At 36.7% G+C, this 18,885-nt stretch overlaps 1 long non-coding RNA gene and 1 pseudogene across 4 annotated transcripts in view; one reads left to right on the plus strand and one right to left on the minus strand.

Moving 5' to 3' along the window:
- LOC106145390 (uncharacterized) overlaps window positions 1-18,885 on the plus strand; it is a 53,499-nt gene that overhangs the window by 24,492 nt on the left and 10,122 nt on the right. For 2 of the 4 annotated variants that reach the window (XR_013431173.1, XR_013431176.1), the window contains one exon: window positions 6,844-6,923. The exons of the other annotated variants lie outside the window; for them this stretch is intronic. This is a non-coding gene — a long non-coding RNA (uncharacterized LOC106145390). The remainder of the gene's footprint in view (window positions 1-6,843; window positions 6,924-18,885) is intronic. 4 annotated transcript variants of the gene reach the window in all.
- On the minus strand, window positions 12,881-18,880 carry LOC144371025 (large ribosomal subunit protein eL30 pseudogene; annotated as a pseudogene).

The raw sequence follows: 18,885 nt of genomic DNA on the forward strand, positions 1-18,885 counted from the left end.
CTCAAGTAATTCATGGCTGGGTCACTGCACTGAACAGCTAATAAGCAATCATCATCATCATTAGAGAAGTAAATGGAGAATCTAGGGAACTGGAAAAACCAGAGCTTGTCTCTTCTGAGGCTGCATCACCCTGGTTGTCTTCTGTTAGCTTTAACCTCTCTTCTGCCTCTTCCTTCCTCCTTACTGGCCAGAAATTGTTAACACCTATTATTCTGATTTCAACCATGCAGTCTATTGGGTCTTTTCTTACTGTAGAACCTATTATGCAGATTTGTGGCCATGCACTTGTCATAGGAAAGAATAAAATTTTCTTAATATTATATACTCTTTGTTAACCCTTCTAAACTAAAATGAAATTTAAAAATCAGCTAGAAGAATGTCAGCTAAAAGCATGAATTAATGAATGCAGGAAATACATAGGAAGGAAAAAGTAGGTAATATAGGAAAACTTCAAGAGGTAGTAGATACAATAAAAACAAAACCACAATTTGTTTGAGAATGAAGAAATTAACAAAAATATAAATGAAAAAGAGAAACTTGACCCAAACCATTCATAAAATAATTACCACTAGAAAAAAGAGGAACATTTACCTTTTTGTAACACAAGGGAAAATCTAGAGCACAGAAATAGAGAGGTATCTGGAGTAAAGAGAAAATTCTCTTGCAAAAGGCTTTGTGTGTAGATTTCAGGCCTTTATCAGAGATTTTTGGCCAGTGAAGTGATATTCAAGCTGGATATTTCAGAGGTGTTGCTGCCTCACCAAGCAGCTGAGCTGTTATCTACAGTGATGGCTGTCTGATGCCTCTTCAGCCCACACTCACCTGGGCAAGGTCCTCTTACTTCATTCTTCAAAAACATCCAGGAATCTTGGCCTTTTCCTAATAAGAACACATCTGGCTGATAAATGTATAGTCCTGCCCAGAAGATAAAATATTAAAAAATGACCACATGAATAAAATTTCCATCTGGAACCTTGGTTATTACAAAAGAAAGATAATGACAGGACAAGAAAAAAGGCACGAAGGATGAGGAAGATGGGTCACCAAGAATGATGAGGACTGCTAATAAAATACAAACCAGAGCTGGGCTTGTGGCTCAGTGGTAGAGCGCTTGCCTAGCATACATGATGTGAGGCACTGGGTTTGATTCTCAGCACTACATATAAATAAATAAAATTCCTTCAATAACTAAAAATATTTTTTAAAAAAACCATATTCCCAGAAACAGAAGTCAGAAGTGCCCCTAGATATTTAAATATAATCAAAAAAAATGAGAGTAATTGAAAGCAGGAATTTCTAGGTTCAAATTCTGAATCTTACCCAGTGAGATGAGGTGGCATAGTTCTCCAATGTTACATGTCTATACAAATCCCTCTGTCCTAGACACTAGGCACTCCCACTCCTGAAAAAAATTCATTCACATTCTTGAATATCATCAAATGCTAAAAGCACAAACAGACATAGTAATGGCGAAATCTGATGAAATATTTTAGATGGAAAGTGGAAAAGGGCACTCCAGGCAACTGGACATACTAGGAACAAAAAAGTGGAGTTGACAGCCTGTGGTATGGGAGGAAATGATATATTAGTGTGACTGCAGCAGAGTGCTTTCAGGCTCTCAAAACTCCTATTGGTCAGTCACAAGTTCCTGTGACCTTCATGTAAAACACAAGGCACTAGAATGGCAGCCCAGAGTAGCACACATGCATCATAGGAGTCCCTTTGATGTCACTGAGAGGCTGCAGCGTGGCTGCAATCATTACCTCCAGATTTATAACATGAAGAAAGTTGGGGCTTTTGTGGGCTGTTCATTTCCTTGTGCTGTGTAAGCTTTTAGTTGAATTTTCCATCCTTTTAAATTGAAAGAATGCTTTATAGGTATGCTCCTTCACTGCTCTTTTCTATGGAAAATGTGTAGGGACTTTGGTGGTTAAACAGCTAACAATCGGTACATGTTTTCTTGATATTTATGTCTCTCTGATTTCCTGGCAACATGTCAGATTTCTTTGAATTCTCTAACTAAAAGTATCAGAAAGTGTCTTATACTGAAATGAATGCCATCCAATGCTTTAGATAATGTGGGGTTGGGGTTGGGGTTGTGGCTCAGTGGTAGAGCACTTGCCTAGCATGTGTGAGTCATTGTGTGCTTATCCTCAGCATCACATAAAAATAAATAAGGTGCTGTGCCCATCTACAACTAAAAAAACTTTTAAAAAACTGATAAAACACTGAAGAAAAAATCAAAGACACTAGAAGATGGAAAAGTCCCATGATCATGAACCAACAGAATTAGGTATAAACTTAAAGGAAATAAAGTCAGCCTACAAAAGAGATACCTGCATACCTGTTTTTACTGTGGCAATATTCACAGTAGCCAAGTTATGGAATCAGCTTAGGTGCCTGTTTACAGATGAATGAATAAAGAAATTATGGTGTGTGTATGTATATGTATATGTGTGTGTATATATATATATATACACACCCACACATACATGCATACATGCATATATACACCCACACATACATGCATACATGCATATATACACACAACATATATATACACATATATTTACAGGAAAACTATAGAACTGAAGGTAATCAAGTAAGCAAAATGTCAGATGTAGAAATGAAGTGTATCATGTTTTCTTTCATATGTGGTAACTAAAAGATTAAAAAAAAACATGAACTGAAAATAGAAGGGGGACTATTAGCACAGGGGAACGAATAAACACAAGAGAAGGTAGTGTGGAGGGTATATCCAATGAAAACACAATATATATGTGCATAGAAATGTCACGGAAACCTATTAATTTGAACCATTATAATGAGTTAATGTTTATGATGATGATGGTGATAATAATAATAAATATAGCTCTGTATATTTAAGGAATATAAAGTGGGAGAAAAATAGATGGTGGATATATTAAACAGGGATCAGATAATGAAAAGTCACAAAAATAGGCTCTCAAGTTTGGGCTTCTTCTCAGAAGTAATGAGAAATCATTCTGCATTTTTAAAGTCAGGTTAATAATGTTTCCAAAGAGATAAAATTGGTGTAAGAGGAAAAACTATACTCAGTTTGAGGGGTTTGTCAAAATTTCATTTGTAAAGCATGTAGTATGAGCTGGGCCAAGGAAAATTTCAGTGTCATAATAGAACTTCATGTACTTTGCAAGAAAAGCGAGGAGCTGGACAACAAACTGGTCCGAAATATACTTGTATTTCAGAAGCAGAGAGGACTTGAGAAAGAACCTGTGTGGATGCCATAGTAAGGTTACAGAGAAAACAAGAAATATTTATTGCCATAAAGAGTTGTCATTTCTGTAAAGAGGAATGGTATAAAAAGAGGTAGTAAGGGCTGGGGCTGGGGCTCAGCAGTAGCGCACTTGCCTGGCATGTGTGAGGTACTGGGTTTGACTCTTAGACCTTTATTTTATTTATTTATATGTGGTGCTATCAACAACTAAAAAAAATATTTTAAAAAATAGGTAGTAAAAGGAGACATGGAGACATGAGGGCAAGTCAAGGTGATTAAAGAAATAGTGAACAATCCAATGATTATCAGTGTATTTATAAAAATATGCAAACATTCAAGTCAATTTCATGCATGCTAGGCAAGCGCTCTACCACTGAGCCACAACCACAGCCCTGATTTCTCCTTTTTATTTTATTTACATGATTCATTACATTAATTGATTTGAGGATGTTGAGGCAAACTTGTGTTCCTGGGATATATCTGACACTGTATCATGTTGGATAAGTCATTTCATATGTTATGGGGTTTGGTTTGCTTGAGTATTTTGTTGAGAATTTTTGCACCCTTATTCTTACAAGATATACTTACAGGAAAATTATAGAACTGAGTCATTGTGTGCTTATCCTCAGCATCACATAAAGTTCTGGTATGTAGGTAGTCTTATTAACTGGCTCAGCCTTTGTGGAAAACTAACAGTAACTGCTTATGAAGATTCATATACTGTATGACCCATCAGTTGCTCTCCTAAGAATATACCCAGCAGAAATGCAAGAAGCCTTGTAACATCACTATTTATGAGAGCCTAGAGAAGGAAACAATGTCTATCAGAGTAAAATGACCAGGCACAGTGGTGCACACTTGTACTCCCAGCCGCTTGAGAGGTTGAGGCAGGAGGATCTTGAGTTCAAAGCCAGCCTCAGCAAAAGCAAGTTGCTAAGCAACTCAGTGAGACTCTGTCTCTAAATAAAATATAAAATAGGCTTGGGGATTTGGTTAGTAGTCAAGTGTCCCTGGTATACCACCCGCCCCCCACCGAAAAAAGTAAAATGGACACATACAAGTGGTGTATTCATGCACTGGAACACTATTTAATACAAATGAACTTTCTGCATACAACAATATGGATGGCTCTTAAAAACATGATATTGAACAAAAGAACCAACCCAGTAGGGTACTCACAGTGTATGATTCCTTATACAGATCAGTTCAAAAAGAGACAAAGCTGATGTATGGTGGTTACTTTGGTGGAGCTACTGGTTGAACAAAAACTCCAAAGGGACTTCTAGGTTGCAGGTATTACTGGACCTGGGTACTTATATTGCTGTTCCCTTTGTGTTCTTTCACTTAAGTCATACAGTTCTAATTCTAGTGGTTGTTTGATTGCATTATCATGTACAGACTTGCCTATAAACAAGGTAAACTCTAATAAAATTTACTTGGGAAGAAATATATAATAGGAAAATAAACAAAGGTAAGCAGGGGTTATAATCTTGAAGATGCTAAATACCATAGCCTACAGTTCACAATAACATATAGCAATTATAAGTATATGCCTATTAACAAAGCTACAACTTTCCCTCCGAGGCTGTAGTTCAGTGGTAGATACCTTGCCTGGCTTGCACAAGGCCCTAAGGTAGATAGAGACATCAACACCACAAAAACAAAGAACAACAAATACAAATTTAAAAAGCTGCACTTCTCCTAAAGCAAAAATTGCAGGTTATATAAGAAATAAAATTTTCAGGCTGGAGCAGAAATGGAAGAAAGTGATAGACTATAGATGGGAGAATCAGAGAAAAAAAATAGAATTCGAGAATCAGAGAAAAAAATAGGCAAAAAATATAGCACACTTATATCCCCAGCGATTCTGGAGGATGAGACAGGAGGATTTTAAGTTTGGTGCTAGCTTGGGCAACTTAGCAAGCAAGACCCTGCCTCATAAAACAGAAAACTCCCAAAGAACTCCTAAGTACTAACAATGTAGCTCAGCAGTAGAGTGCCCTTGGATTCAATCTCCAGTACTGTCCCCTACATAAAAAGAAACAATTTCATTAATCAGAGAATTTTAATTAAACAATCTAATATAAATCAGGTACAAAATAATAAGTAACTACAGACTGGCTTTATATTATATCACAACGAAAAAGTCAATTCCAAAAGTAAAAAAATGTCACAGTGCGGCAGAATCATGTTGCCTGCGTCCTTTATCTGAAGTGGTCATTGAGTTCCCCTCCTGTCACAGGGTCAAGACTCCTTTCCAGTACTGAGGCAAAGGTACTATACCAGTATATTAGTTTTCAACTGCTACTGCAACAGGTGTCGATAAATGTGGTGGTGCCTTAGGCTAAAAGCAAGGTGGTCTTGGCAGGACCATGTTCCTCAATGCTCTAGGAAGAATTTGTTTCCTTATGTTTGCCAACTTTTTGGAGGTCTATGGCCCAGTTCCTCTGTGAAGCCAGCAGAGTTACATCTCTATGACTATTTTTCTGTGGTCATACCTTCCTCTGATTATAAAGTCATCCAGGAAAGATTCATTGACCTATACAATCATATTGGGCCCAATTTGATAATCTAGGATATTTCCCCATTCAAGGCTCCTATTCCATCTGCAAAGTCCTTTTGCTATATGAGGTAACATATTAGGAATTAAAAAGGGGACATCTTTGGCAGGGCCATAATTCTGCCAGCTCTGAGGCTGGGCTCATCACAGAAAACTTGCACCAGACATGTTAAAAAGGCAAGAAGGGCAAGGTTAAGGAGTACAGCAACTGTCTATTTCAGTACAATAGTCTTTGGGTTTGGGGAGCTGTTATAGCCAATAGGTAGAGTAAGGAGTCAGGTAACCTTATGTTTTTCATGGATGGAGAAGATTCTTGCTAAAGTGGCTTAGTAAGATTCTTATTGAAGTGAAGTTGACAGGCTAAGGAAGAAACCTAGCTAATAAAGAAGGCTCAGAGGAGCCTGATTAGAGTTTGGTTTAGGGAGTCCTTGTCAATTGAGAATCATGGAAAGCTCTGATGAGCAGTTTCACTGAAGCAGTTTTGGTTTGGTCAGTTGTCTGTACCATTGGACTGTGGTCAGGCTGTACTTACTGGACTCTACTTCTCAGAGGCCTCTAGGCCCAATTCCCCCTCCTTGAGCCTCTTCTGAGGACTGGATGGTCTTTTCCAAAGAAATTGGGGAACAACTTCAGGACTTTGTGAGACCAGGTTTGACTCGTTTGGGCTGAATGGAGTGGAGCTGATTCGGTCATAGGAGGCTTAATGAGAGGTGCCTGTGGACTCTGCAGTTGTGACTGGTTGTGAGGTTATGTGTGTGTGTCCTGTTGTGTTTAGGTTTGGGGTGCCTGCAATGTTTGTGTCTCCTTTGTGTGAGTGAGTTTCTAACTTTTTGTCCTTATTGCAACTGACTGTAGAAGTGGGGCACCTTGGTCACTCCAGCAATAGATCTGTCAGCTCAGGGAGAGTTCTGGACAGAATCTGTCAATGTCTCTGCTTTTATCTGTGCGGGGCTGTCGGAACTGAGCCAGGATGACCTCTGAAATGGTATGGTGGCCCCACAAAAGAACCTATTGTTTCCTTCTGCAGCTCTGCCCTGCTTGGATAGAAGCCTCCTTCTTGGATAGAGAGGAATCATGGCTGTTGAATATCCACAAAGCATCTGCAAGGTAGCTTGTCATTTCCTCTTGTTTCCTGAAGTCACTTACATGACTTCCTTTCCTTCTCTTGAAAGTTGTTCCACATCCAGTGACCTGATTCCTCCAGTTTCCTTTTTGAGAAACTATGATGGCAACAGACCCCAATCCTTGATTCCCACCACTTGATTTTCCCTTATTAATTTCTCAACTAGTTTTATAAATTAGTTGTAGATGGGCACAATATTTTATTTATTTATCTTTATGTGGTGCTGAGGATCGAACCCAGGGCTTCTTATGTACTAGTCAAGTTCTTTACCATTGAGCTACAACCCCAGCCCTATCAGCTAGTTTTAATTTTTCTTTGAGCTGTCTTTTTATTTAAAAAGTATTTTCTGTCTTGTTAAAAAATTAAAATTAATATGACTAAGTAATTTCAAAAGTACACACATCCCCAGTGAAGATAACCTGAATTCCCTATTGAGACCAGTGCTAATTTTTTGACATTTCCTTCCCAGTATATTTTATGTGCATACATAAATTATAATATTTTAATCTTTTTCTTTTGGGAGGCTTGATACGAAGCCCATATTTTCATTCATGCTTGGCAAGTGCTTTAATGCTAAGCTAAACACCAGTTCTAATATATAATTTTTAAAACTTGAATTCATATAGCATTTTACATGTAGCACATTCTACCTTTTCACATAGAATCATATTCAATTATTTTTCCACTTAGCCTAATTTCAGAAATACTTTTAGAGAGGCATAATATTTATTTGGATACCTTTGGTTTATTTTCTTCAAAATTAGATCTAGAAATGGCTTAAAACAACCATTGGTGTATATAGTTTAACAAATAATTATAAAACACACATGTAAGGGCTATAGTGTTCAAGAAATAGAGCTGAAAATGCCCCTAATTTACTCTCCTACAGAACCACAAACAATAAGGTTAAATTAATGATAATCATATGACCATTTCTTTGGTTTTTTTCTTTTTTTTCTTTTTTCTTTTTTCTTTTTTTTTTTTTTTTGGTTACCAGGGATTGAACCCAGGGCACTTAACCTCTGAGCCACATCTGTAGTCTTTTTTATTTAATGTATTTAAAAATTTTGAGACAGGGTCTCACTAAGTTGCTTAGGATTTTGCTAAGTTGTTAAGGCTGGCCCCAAACTTGTAATCTTCCTGCCATAGCCTTCTGAGTCTCTGGGATAACAGAACTGCATCACATCTAGTTTCTTAGCCTTTTATTAGAGCTTTGGTACTTATCAATACATGAAGCCCCAAACCATACAGATTTATTTTTCGTCTATTCTACAAGTAGACATGTCTATTGTACAAGTATATATTCTTTGTGTCTTTGTTTATAACACATTAAAATTATACTTCATTTTTTCCATTGCCTTATATGTGCTATCCTATATATTTAAAATAAACTATAGTGTAATTTACTTTTCTTTTCTCCTTTTACTGAATATGTGACTTCCCCTTTTTAGCTATTAACAAGTCATGTGATTATGAACCTTTTGGCACATATTTGGATACACCAGTGTGTACATTTACATACTTAGGATATAACTAGGATTAAATTATTGATAGGGTTTGTAGGCCTTTGATTTTACCAGGCAATGCTAAACACTTCTCTTAAAATATTGTGTAAGTTTCTACTTGTATCAACAGTTTACAGGGAGTCCTTTTGCTCCATATATATGCTAGTTCTTGGCCTTGTTATACTTTTCTATTTTTTGCCAATTTTGTGTCTAGTATCTTCATATTTAACTTAAATTTCCTTTATTATTAGTGCAGTTGAATACCAGTTCTTGGATATTAGAAAGTCCTCTTTTCTAAAATGCTTGTGGAAATATTTTGCCAGATTTTAGGTGGGTTGTTTTTCTCTAATATGCAGTAGTTAATATACATATATGTAGATACATATATACGTGTATAACTTCTGTATATTAGTCATTTGATAGTTATATATATGACAAATATTTTCCCGCTCTGGCTCAGTTTTTCACTTTTTGTTCCTTCCTTCCTTCCTTCCTTCCTTCCTTCCTTCCTTCCTTCCTTCCTCCCTCCCTCCCTCCCTCCCTCCCTCCCTCCCTTCCTTCCTTCCTTCCTCCCTCCCTCCCTCCCTTCCTTCCTTCCTTCCTTCCTTCCCATTGAACCCAAGGCCTACTGCATGTTTATTACTACCATGAGCTATATCTCCAGTTCTATTTTTGTTATTTTATATTGAGACGACAGGGTCTTCTTACATTGTCCACACAGTACTTGAACGTGGGATTTTCCATGTAGCTGGGATTTTTCAGGTATGTGCCACTGCACTCAGCTCAGTTTTTATTCTTTATATCATTTTGTTGAAATTCTGGATTTGGATGTAATAAAGTCTTTTCCTATGATTAATTCTTAAGAAATGTCCTTGTACCTTGAGATACTGAGATTTTCTTCTGTATTCTCTTCTAAAAGTCTTCTAGTTATTAATATTTAGGTCATTATACTATCTGAATTAATTTTTTTAGGGGAGGATTCTGTTTTATTCTTTTCCTCACATGGCAATTCAGTTGTTTCAGCATCATTTATCAGAAAGTATATCTTTTCTTCACTTGTATGCATTACCACTTTAGCAAAGAATCAAGTGATCATTGTTTCAAAGTTTGTTTTCAATTTTATATTCTGTGCCATTCATTATTTATCTCTCCTTCAGTAGTAAAGCATACTATCTTTTTCACTGTCAATTTATATTTGGAGAAAGTTCTTTCACCTTTTTTTTTTTTTTTGATGTTGTTGTTTGTTTGTTTTTAACCAGGGATTACACTCAACCACTGAACCACATCCCCAGCCATTTTTTGTATTTTATTTAGCAACAAGGTTCCACTGAGTTGTTTAGGGCCTTGCTAGGTTGCTGAGGCTGGCTTTGAACTTGCAGTCCTCCTACCTCAGCCTCCCAAACTGCTGGGATTACAGGCATGTGCCCCCCAAGCCCAGCTCTTTTTACCTCTTGTTCCTCAACAATGTCTTAGCTATTTTGTTTTCCTTCAGATAGTTATCAGTTAACATCATAATTTTAACCTGAGTATTTGATAATAAATAACTATGCTAATTTTCCCTTCTTTTGCTCCTTCTCTTCCTCTTTTTCCTCCTTCAAGAAAAGCAGACTTAATAAACTAAAATGACTATGTTAACTTGAACTCAGCAAAGTTGTAAGAAAAAAGTCTTGAAAATTCACCTGCTGATGTCCTCACAAAGTGTGAGTTTCATTTTCATGCACCATGTTCTTTCCCCAGAATGCTGAAGTTCCGTTTGGAATTGAGCAGAAACGTAGCATACAGTTTTTCTCAGTTCAGTCCTAAGTGTTGGACTTTTGAGGCAACAGGTTGCTGGTGAAAATACCTGGGTAAACACAAAAATGTGGGTGAATAGTTCTTTGAATATTGCCTCCTTCTACTTCTATCTTTTCCACATCTTTATGTATGATTTTGAAAATTTTCTCATGTTCTTAGACTCCTCAAATACACTTTGGAAAGTGGAAGATGTGAACAAATTATTATAGATTTAGATACAGATGTAGATATTTGTTGTCTGATATTTTTTGTTTTAATAACATCTGGTCTAGTCCATTCTGTGTGGTATCTTTTCCCATTCTCCCTTATTACACTTTTTTTATACTCTTTTCTCCCCTTCCACCCCTTACCCCCACCATGTTCTATTACTTTCTGCCTATACAGATTTGCCATGTATTCCTAATAACATTTTAATTCAAATTTTGAATTCACTGTAAAAATATACAAATCAGATTATTTAATCATTGTAGTTTAAATAGTTTGAAATATGGTATAAAGACCTTGGGCTCTATTATCAGAAAAAAGTTTCTTCTGATCTCACCTATACACCTGAGAACTTTTTAACCTGTGAATGAGATAATACTTTTTTCTCAGTGTTGCTGATATTGAAATAACATGTGTGTATAGAACACTTGATGCATACCAGGTATTTGATAACTACTATCTCCCTTTCTTCATTACTGCCTCTTTGTGAGACTGCTATAGCACTTAAAGTATATAGCATTTAACTAGATGCATTTTGTTTTCCCTAAAGTATCTTACAGTAAAACCAGGATGATGTCTTTCAGTTATATTATACATAGTTTTACAATCCATTTACAAAGTTTTCCTATTTACTAGGAATCTAATTCTCATTTACCTACTATGATTCTAATATAATATACTCAAAATGACTTATTTTCTTTTCCCTTACTTGGCACTGCCTTCTACATGATATATCATTAAAATAATTTGCATTAAACATTTGAATTTTTTGCAGTTCTTTGATTTATGTCTTGTTGCTTCTACCTAATACTATGTTTAGGTGTTTTGTTTTTAAACTCTTTCAATAACAGATCAAATGGCACTTCTTTTCTGAAGAGTGCTGTAGTCTTTGTTTCTTTCATTATAACAAAATATCTCTTTTTGTTTGTTTGTTTATTTATTTATTTTTTAGTTTTCCGCGGACACAACATCTTTGTTTGTATGTGGTGCTGAGGATTGAACCCGGGCCGCACACATGCCAGGCAAGCACGCTACCGCTTGAGCCACATCCCCAGCCCAACAAAATATCTCTATTATAAATATTTTGGAAAACATAGAGAAATATAAGGAAAAACCAATAGTCCTTTATAACCCTATATATTAGAGATGAGTCACCATATGATTCTAATATGCTGTTATGTGTGAGAACTAATGACTTGAGCTTATGTGAGGTGATAAGAGAAACATTAAGGTTTGGCATGGTTTCAACATTTAGAGTTTTAAAGGCTATTGATTCTAATGTGCAATCAGGAATGAAAATCACTGGCTTAGACAAATCATGATTCGTTTTCTTGAGCTGAACATAATAGCTGTGAAAGAAAATCAATAGTTTTGTAACAAGGAAGTAACAAAAGGTGTAGTTTGGGAGAGGTAATCAACAATATCTGACACACTTGTGTTCTTGCTAGCAATTAACATTATGAAAATATCATTTTAGTGGCTTTGGAAGAAAGAAAACTAAAGGATATGGTACATACACACCATATTTAATCAGTCTTTTTTTTTCTTTTCAAAACTATCTTTGGGCTTTGTAAACCTTGCATTTTTTTAATCTGAATTTTTATTTGATATTCTTTTATTGAGAAACTGAGTTTAAGTGGGTTTTCTTTTTCTCCTTTTTAGGCATTTAATTCTGTTAATTATTTTTTTATTTGGCAGTTTCCCTAGGTTCAGTCTTTGATATGTTGGTTTCTTTTTACTCCATTTCTGGGTGATTTGCATTTCTTTTATATTTTATATTTAATGTGAGAATCATTTAGAAATATGTTTGAAAAAAACTGGCATAGAACTGATCACACAGGCACACCAAGGACTGAGGCAGAAAGCAGATGTATTGTCAGGCACCCGACAGGCTGGTCTGCCCAGAGAGAGCAGCCAGCTGGAAAGAGCAGCAGCAGTCCCCTTGAGCATTACTTTTTATAGGCCAGGATCATGACTGGGTTTAGTCCTTGTGACTGGCATAGCAAGCATCACCTGACTTCACAGAAGGCAAGTTTCTATTTCTTGGGAACAGAGATGGGCAAGTCTTTATCTTTCAAGGAGAATAACAATAGTATTCATAAAGTTGGGGTGGGGAAAGGAAGATGGCTGTAGTCATGCCAACAATGTTTTATTTTGGATACTTAACATTTTTAACTTTAAACTTGCATGAGTTTTAAGTAGACTGTTAAGAATACTTAACAGTATACCTCTTACTCATATTATCCATTGTTGTATTTTCACCAAATGGCCTTATCACTGCTGCCTGCATCTCTTCTTTTTCTTTTTATGTATATATTTTGTCCCCTTTACCACCTCAGTGTGTTATTTTCTAAGAATAAGTGTACACGTGACCATGGTAGGTTATTAATATAAGAAACTTTAACAAAGAAAACATTTGGCATTTGTTTTTTTTTGGGGGGGGGGGATTGGTTAACTTCACTTAGCATTATCTTCTCCATCACCATCCATTTACCTGGAAATGCCATGATTTTATTCTTTTTTATTGCTGTGTAAAATTCCATTGTGTATATATGCCACATTTTTTTTAATCCATTTACCTACTGAATGGTATCTAGGTTGGCTCCACAGTGTAGCTGTTGTGAATTGTACTGCTATAAACATTGATGTAGCTGTATCCTGATTTTAACTCCTTTGGGTATAGACTGGGTCAAATGGTGGTTCCATTCCCAGATTTCCAAGGAATCTCCATACTGCTTTCTATAATAGCTACACCAGTTTGCAGTCCTACCAGCAATGTATGAGTGTATGTTTTCCCCCACATCCTCGTCAACACTTATTGTTGTTTGTCTTCATAATAGCTGCCATTCTGACTGGAGTGAGATGATATCTTAGTTTTGATTTGCATTTCTCTAATTGCTAGAGATGATGAACATTTTTTCATATATTTGTTGGTTGATTGTATATCCTTTTCTGAGAAGTGTCTGTTCAGGTCCCTGGCCCATTTATTGATTGGGTTATTTGGGTTTTTTTGGTGCTTAGCTTTTTTAGTTCTTTATATCCTAGAGATTAGTGCTCTATCTGATGTGTGAGGGATAAAAATTAGCTCCCAGGATGTAGGCTCTTCAATAAAATAGAAGACACTGAAGGCATCTCTCTTTTCTTATCTTTGATCACTTTTACATTTTTGAAGAGGATAAACTGACATTTTGTAAAATGTCTCTTCATTTGGATTTGTTTTTTGATTCCTATGCTTACTTTCAGGTTATGAATTCTGTGGCAGGACTACTACAAAAGTGATAGTGTGTCCTCAGTGCTTTCCATCAGAAGAGACATGACATTGACTTTGTCCCATTATTTGGAGATGTTAACTTTCATAATTGATTAAGGTGATGTCTGTCATATTTCATCACTATAAAATTAGTAATTCTATGTAATTGATAGATATTTTGTGAGGAGATGGTTTGAAAATAGAAATAATTTCTCACTAAACTTTCATCCACTAGTTTTGACATCCATTTATATTGAAAGATCTACATTAGTATGATGTTTTCAAAGTAGAAGTTTCTTTTTTTTTTAAACCTCCATTATATTGTCAATATTAACTAGTTGGCGTTATAATACAAAGAAGAGCTTTCCCTTCTTCCCTATTTATTTGTTCATTTACTAATATCAGTATGAATTCACAGATTCTTATTCACTGGGTTATAATCTATTATTTTTATTTTCATACTCTGATATCCCTAGATTTGGCAAGTGAGAGCCTATTAAGGCTCCTGTGTCCTTTAATTTCTATTATTTGAACAGCCTTACCTCCTAGCATGCCAATATGTTCAGTTCAAAGTACTAATCTCTTTGCTCTAACTTGGAATAATCTGTGTCCCTAGAAAGCAGTTTCCTTATAATGAAGTATATTTAGAAACCAAGATATGGCTAATAGCACTATAGCTTTCATTTTAATCTTTACCTGTTCCATCTTTATATCTTCCTTCACCAGTAGATAAAAAACCTGGCTCCTGTTATCATTATCTTTACCAATTTGTTCAATTCTATAATATACAAGAATGTAGTTTTAGAGTGCTAATCTGTACTATAGTAAAACCCAAAATACTGAGTAAATCTCACTATTTATTTATGCTTCTCTATTTTTAGACAAGGTGCCTAGCTAAGATACATGTGAATTTACTTCGATAATTTTTTCCCAAGGAAGTTATAATATTAGTTTACGTTTGACTATTTTTATTCCTTCATTATTATTCATTTGATGGCGTAAGTTCGTAAATCATTAACATGGTTCTTAAAAGTTGAAACTACACAAAAAGCAATATTACTATGCTCCCAAACCTTTATTTTGGTGTGTGTTATGGGGAGAATTGTGTCTCCCAAAATTCATATGTTGAAGGATTAAACCCCAGTACTTCAGAGTGTGACTGTATTTGGAAAACAGGGTGGTTATGTTAAAGAGATGGTGATGTTAAAATGAGGCCATTGGTGTGAACCTTTATCCAGCCTGACTGGTACCCTTATAAGAGGAAATTTGGACACACAGAAATTCACCAGGGATACTCACATTCAGAGGAAAGACTGTATGAGCATGCAGAAAGAAAGTGCCCCTCTGCAAGCCAAGGGAAGCCTCAGTGTCTAGGGTTTTCAATAGTGTCCGTTTCTTCTGGGTTCCAACCAAATGTCCCAGTTTCACATTAGGAAATTTATATTTGAGGTAAGCAACATTCTTTCTTCAAATATATTTTCAACTATTTTTTTTTCTCAGACCTTCTGGGACTCTGATATGGATGTTAGAGCTTGTAATTGTCCTAAAGTGCAAAGGCTTCATTTAAATTTTTTTTCAATTTATTTTTCACATCTAGAATGGGTAATTTGTGTTGATGTGTATTTATCATTTCTGTATTTACCATGGAGCACAACTTCTAAAACTTCTGGCTGTACATAGTGCAGAGATATTTCTGAATAAAGTATCCCTCTCTGAATTTGTTTCTTTTCTTAGTTCTCTTAAGTGTCTTTAATTTTCATATTTATTATTTAATGGATGCATTGTGAGGGTAGCCCAGGACCTTTATTGTGCTAGGTAAGCACTCTATTACTGAGCCACACTCAGCCTGTGAATAAATATTCTATCTCCCCACTTGCCCCTCCTCCATCTTGATATGTTGTTCAGGGTATCCCTGAACTCCTGGGTCAAGCAGTCCTTCTGTCATACCCTCCTATGGGTGTGGGCCTACTGAGCACACCTCTGTTTCAGCTTCCAGTTCAAAAGAATGGTAGACATGGATGTTATTTCTAGGACTAACATGAATTTCCTTCAAACAAGCTAATGTGGATACTACTGCTGCTGAATGCCCAACCAGCAAAAGCTAAACAGAAGAGTGATGTTAGTGATGTTGCCATTACTATCCATCATTGAGGAACTTACTGGCTGTCCACCCCCCCCCCTTTTTTTTTTCTGCCTTTTAACGTTTTTCAGTACTGGGGATTGAGCCAGGGTGCTTCACCACTGATCTACGTCCACAACCCTTTTCATTTTGAGACAAGTTGTAGCTAAGTTGCCAAGACTGGTCTCTTGAGTTGTAATCCTCCTGCCTCAGCCTCCCAAGTTCTTGGAATTATGGCATGCAGCATCCCTGTGCCTGGTCTTAGTCATTGTTTTTTCTCTTTTTTTTTTTTTTTCTTTTGGTACTGGGGATTAAGCCCAGGGGCCCTTTACCACTGAGTTACATCCCTGCCCCCCCCTTTTTGAGAAAGGGTCTTCCTAAATTGCTTAGGCCCTCAATTAGTTGCTGATCAATTTGAACTTTTTCAAGGAGGGAGATACCAGGGATTGAACTCAGTGGCACACTAACACTGAGCCATATCCCCAACTCTATTTTTTTTTTTTAAAGAGAGAGAATTTTTTAATATTTATTTTTTAGTTTTTGGCGGACACAATATCTTTGTTGTATGTGGTGCTGAGGATCAAACCCAGGCCGCACGCCAGGCGAGTGCGCTACCGCTTGAGCCACACATCCCCAGCCCCATTTTTGTATTTTTAATCAGAGACAGGGTCTCACTGAATTGCTTAGCTGTTGCAATCTTGCAACAAAAACACTCAGGGTCACTCCAAGAAACTGGATTGCATGAAATAATCATACATGAGACAAAGACACCTTTTTCCTTGGGGTCCTGTGATGATTCCTTTGACCTTAAGGGTCTACAGAAAGAGAGTGAGCGTGCTGAACCCTTTTATTGAGAAGCCACCCAAATGAAGCAAGGGATCAAGTTTCAGGAGGTTGAGTCTAACTTCGTTATGTCTGCTGTCAGAAGGTTGACTGACATCTAGGAAGGCCATGCACAAAGGCAAAGCAAGAGCAGGGGATTCACAAAGGGCAATTCCATGGAACATTTTATCCCAAACAGGGCAAAGGGGTAATATCACAAAGGAACAGGTGAGGATACTCAATCCAAGGGATGACACGCCTGTATCTGAAGACATGTCCTCAAACTTCGGAGACCGAGGCAATGTCCAGGTTACTATGAGATGTAGTGACGGTCAGAGCCTTTCCACTCAGGGAAGGAGAATGCGAAATCATTCAGACTGGCTGCCCACACTTAGCACCTTACTTTGGCTGAGGCTGGCTTTGAACTTGTAATCCTCCTGCCTCAGCCTCCAGAGCCACTGGGATTACAGGTGTGCATCACCACATTGGTGTTTCTATGGAAATTATTTTTTTTAATATTTATTTTTTTTTAGGTGTAGATGGACACAACACAATGCCTTTATTTTTATGTGGTGTGAGGATCGAATCTGGGTCCTGCCCGTGCTAGGCAAGCACTCTATTGCCGAGCCACAATGCCAGCCCCTATGGAAATTATTTTAAAGCAACATAAACACAAGAATGGATCCATTTCAATAACATGTACTTATCTCACCATGCATTCCAGTAACCAAAAATAGCTAGTTTAATTGTAGACTTATAGTGCCATCAGAAAACAGATGGTTTTGGGCTGGGGATGTGGCTCAAGTGGTAGCGCACTCGCCTGGCATGCGTGTGGCCCGAGTTCCATACTCAACACCACACACAAAGATGTTGTGTCCGCCGAAAACTAAAAAATAAATATTAAAAAATTCTCTCTTAAAAAAAAAAGAAAACAGATGGTTTAAACTACAGTATAGTATGCTGTTGTTTCTTCAAAAATAGGTGGGTTTGAGAAACAAAGGAGGGAATAGGTCTTATTGTTACATCTCATCAGGCAGGTCCTCTTTGCCAGCCAGTAATGTTTGCTTTTCATTCCCATACATTTGAACTTTGCTATTTTTGACATCTTAGTTTCTTCCACTAAGGGATAGGATGATTCCAATGATCTTGTTATAGAATCTGTCCTTCAGGCAAAGGAAAGATGTCAAGTATGTGTGACACCTACAGAATGTCAACTTAATTCTCAAAAAGGAAGCAGGAATATGTTAGGAACATACAGGCATACTTTGGGATGCTTCTGCCATTTCCATGTCCACTAATAAACATTAATGGATGCATACAGCACCTCAGAGTGGCAAAGTGAATAATTCAGACTCTTTGGTAATGCAAGTTTATGCAAACCTAACTGGTAAATATTCCAGCTGAAAGTACCATGAAATATCAGTGGTAGAGTAGGTAGGAGGCATATGGTTGTTCACTGTAATATTCTTTCAGTTTGTCTCACTAAAATTTCATAATAAATCCTTTAACAAAGAGGAGGAGGAGGGAAAATAATTTTGAGATGCTAGCTTAATATAGGGAATATGTGTGAATCTTTTCTTTGCTCCTACTATGGAGTACTTTAATACATTTTTGGATGTTAGCCCATTTGACTGGTATGAAGTGGTATCTCAGTGTAGTTTTGCTTTTTTTTTTTTTCAAAGTATAGCTTTATAATTTTACACAGTAGTTAGGTTCATCCTAACAACTTTAGACATGCATGGAAATCAATTTTAGTTCATGATCTTCTCTTTTTCCCTCCTGTCTTCTATCCCTCTCCCATTCCTCTACTCTATTAGATTTCTTTTCACTAGTCTATTAATGTATATTTGGTTCTTTTTTTTAAACAAGCTCTGCCAAGTTTTATTAAAGAAAAATTTTGCATGTTTTACCTTTCACCAGTCTGTTCTGGCATGCTTCTAATGATATCAGACTCATGTGGACCAATGATAGACAGCATGCACACTCTGTAGTATTTTCCGCATGTTGTGCCCAATTCAACATTATAGCCACTGTAGTGATGGTCACCAGTTTTGGCCAATATGGCACAGTACTCTATTTCAGATTTCCTCAAAGCTGGATAGTTATTGGCAAGGAGGGCAATTTCACTTTGCCCTATGTGATCATCTTTGGAGTCTGCTGTAACCCAGCACATACTTTCCACTTTCCAAAACAAGTTGGAGCTTTATTAACTCCAGAGACATGTTTTGTCTTCTTTGGGGCCACCATCTTCC

The sequence above is a fragment of the Ictidomys tridecemlineatus genome, chromosome 15 (genome assembly GCF_052094955.1).
Source record: "Ictidomys tridecemlineatus isolate mIctTri1 chromosome 15, mIctTri1.hap1, whole genome shotgun sequence".
NCBI classification, from domain to species: domain Eukaryota; kingdom Metazoa; phylum Chordata; class Mammalia; order Rodentia; family Sciuridae; genus Ictidomys; species Ictidomys tridecemlineatus.